Here is a 3,066-nt window from a genome sequence, read left to right on the forward strand (position 1 = left end):
GTTCTGCTCACAGCCACCCTCTCACCTGTCAGGTGGGCAATGAGAAACCCCAGAGGGATCTGTTCACGCTCAGAGAGGGCTCTTGCAGGGAAATGTCACCTGTGGGGTTGGGATCAGCTGTGCTGAGGCTCCTGGTGGCTCAGTGAGCTCCATTCCTTCTGCTCTGCCCTGCCCAAAGGCAGCTCTGAACCATCTCAGCTGTCCCAGCGTGGGAAAAGCCTTTGATGGTGGATGGTTTTAGGAGCTCTTTGATCACTTTATGAGGTGGCAGCCAGTAGCACCTATCAGCACAGAGATGAGAGAATCCAAATTGCAGCTCCAATCTCTTTTTCAGGTCTCCCTTTAAAGGGTAATATATCTGCTTTCCTCTCTGACCTGAAAGGAGAGTATTTTGAGTTTGCCTTACCTTGTTATCCTATTTGGCTTTGCTTATCAGATCACAGCCTGGGCAGGATTGTCTGAGGAGGTCTTTTGGAGGGTGATGGATGAATTGCAGAGGGAAGGAGCAGGAATTTCCCAGGGGCTGGCCCTGCTGGGTGCTCTCCTGGCTCGGGCACTGATGTGTCTGGAGGCTTGGTCACAGTGTCACAGTGTCACAGTGTCACCTGTGCCTGGTCACTAATGCTGTTTGCAGAGCTCTCTTTTCTCTGCCATCCATCACCCCTGGCACGTCCCTGCCTTTTGCTTTTTGCCCTGTGTGCAGGGGCAGCCTTTTCCTGTGGCAGGGGAGCAGGGGCTGTGCCTTTCCTGAAGCTGAGTGAAGATGTGCAGCTTTATCCCTGAGCCTGTCCCATGCAAGAAACGTTCTGCTGTTGCAGCTGAGCCTCCTGCATGATAAATGCATCACAAGCACGACATCAGTCACTTTTCTGGGGGGCTTTTTGCCCCAGATTCTTTTCTTTTCCAGGGGAAGGTTTGGCTGAGGTCAAACTTTGTTAGCTCTGTTTGCTGGGATCCTGGTGAATCCTGCTGGTGCCTTTTCAGGAGAACCTAAAACTGGTGCTTGTGATTTTTCATGTTTTGTATGAAAAATATAAAAGCTAAAATCCTGAGGCACCATTGCAAGAGCTGTGAGATGGATTTCCCCAGGTTTTCCTGTTTGAATTGGATGCAGAAATACCTGGCAGTGACCTTGGGCGCTCCCTTACTCAGGGCTTGTTTTATCCAGTGTTTGCACCAGCTTTTAATCCAACAACCCCAAAAATGCAGGACTTTAAAACCTAACTCAAGTTAGGAAAATCCCTTATCTTGGCCCAGGATCATTCCAGTCCTGTGATGACAGGATGCTGTTTAGATATTTCTGTTCTAGTCAAACATCATGAAAAAAAGGTGTCTAAGCAAACAAATAAACACAGAACCTTTATGATCCAACAAAAAAAATATTACAAATATTATTTATATTATGTAATCCATGCTGTATTATTTATACATTTGTAGAAATACAGAAACTGATATTTCAAAATTGCCCAGGGAGTTTCAGGGAATGTGCTTCTCATCTTCAAAGACCTTTGAACAGAGCATCAAAACTGAGTCCCCGACCCTTTTTCATTTCCAGAAAAATGTTGAGTTCAGATTCTTGGACAAAACCTCGGAGGTGCTGTTTTGTATCCCTGTCACATTCCAGACTGGCTTTGAATGTCATATTTAAATAGGAGTTTCATGTAGATTTGGGCTGGCTGCCATTCTCCAGGCAGAATTCTCAAGGATCTGAGAGGGAGGCCCAGTAGAAAGCTGCCAGGCAGAGGCTCTGTAGTTTTAATAAGTGACAGAAAACCTTTTCATTTTTTGTAGCCTTTTGGAAAATTCAGACAACATTCTGCAGCTAAAAAGTAAAAATGTTCTTCCTGATAACATAAACAATTGATTTTTCCAACTTTCCAGTTGTAATGGGGAGAAACATTTTATCAACAAGGGCCACGAGATCCTGTGGAGAACTTTTATTTAATAAATAACTCCTAAGTCAGGGAGGGTGAGGAAGGCAGGGATGAGATGTTGACAGGCTGGCACAAGTGCTGACCCGTGCTGAGGTGATTGTCATGCAGGAAAGCTTCAGAGCTTTTCTCTTTCATTAATATAAATCCAAAGCTCCTCAATGATTTCATCGGGATTTGATTATTCCTTGGCTGAATGAGCAGAGAAACAAGTGATTAAATTAAATTCATTGCTGATTTTTAGGTGCACAGCTTTCCTTGTGCATTGTCCTTCACTAACCACACTCACCTCATGGTGCTGGGCAAATCAAAAATAAATTAAACCAGAGAACTGAAAAAATACTGTCAGTGGCTGCTGCACGGAGTTGTGAGTTGTAGCTCTGCAATTGCTCACTTGGGGTTTCATTGGGGCTTTCTGTTGTTTTTCCAATTCCAAAATCACTCCTGCCCTCTCTGGATTCAGTCTTTACTGGAGGCAAAACTCAGCCTTGAGATATTTGTACCACAACAGCTCTTTTTATCCCAAATCTCTCAGATATCTTGAGAGAACAGTCCTGGAAAGGAAAATGTGTTGTGTTTCTAAAGTACAGGAATGGATACTTCACACAGGGTGCTGATAAAAATTATAGTAATAATAGTAATAATAGTAATAATAATAATAATATCAATAATATTAAATTACTTTTCTCCTGCCCCTGGATATTTAGGTAAAAAACTCAGGGGAATAAAAGTGTCTGTGGTTTTCTTTGGGGACAGTGGAATTTTGATCCTGGTGAGGCTGTGACCAAATAAAGGAAATTCTCATGGTGGTTATGTCAGTGGTGGCTCTCAGCCTTGGACAGGTCTCTCAGAAGTGCTCTGCTTTCAGCTGGAGCTCTTCAAACCAAACGAGTGAGTTTTACCTTTAATGGGCTATAAATGACTTCAGGGGGAAGTGAGGCCAGCTTGAAACCTGTTTAGAAATCCCAGTAGTGAGGTTCCACCAGCTCCCGTCTGAGGAACCAAACTGGGCCCTACTGGTTTTGTTTCCAGTGCCCAGGGCTGAATTTCCCTGTGCTCTGGTGTGTTGGACCCTGCAGGATGGTGGCAGCAGGAAGGATTTGGTGTTGATTTATTTCAAATGATAAAAGTTGAT

At 44.0% G+C, this 3,066-nt stretch overlaps 1 long non-coding RNA gene across 1 annotated transcript; it reads right to left on the reverse strand.

Annotated features, from left to right (window-relative positions):
* Positions 1-1,173: 1,173 nt before the first annotated feature.
* LOC147649872 (uncharacterized) lies at positions 1,174-2,751 on the reverse strand. Its single transcript, XR_015277734.1, has 2 exons — positions 2,221-2,751; positions 1,174-2,123 (listed from the first exon to the last, which is right to left on the reverse strand). It is a non-coding gene; the product is annotated as an uncharacterized LOC147649872 (long non-coding RNA).
* Positions 2,752-3,066: the final 315 nt, after the last annotated feature.

The sequence above is a fragment of the Cyanistes caeruleus genome, chromosome 18 (assembly GCF_971803275.1).
Source record: "Cyanistes caeruleus chromosome 18, bCyaCae1.hap1.1, whole genome shotgun sequence".
Lineage (NCBI taxonomy): Eukaryota > Metazoa > Chordata > Aves > Passeriformes > Paridae > Cyanistes > Cyanistes caeruleus.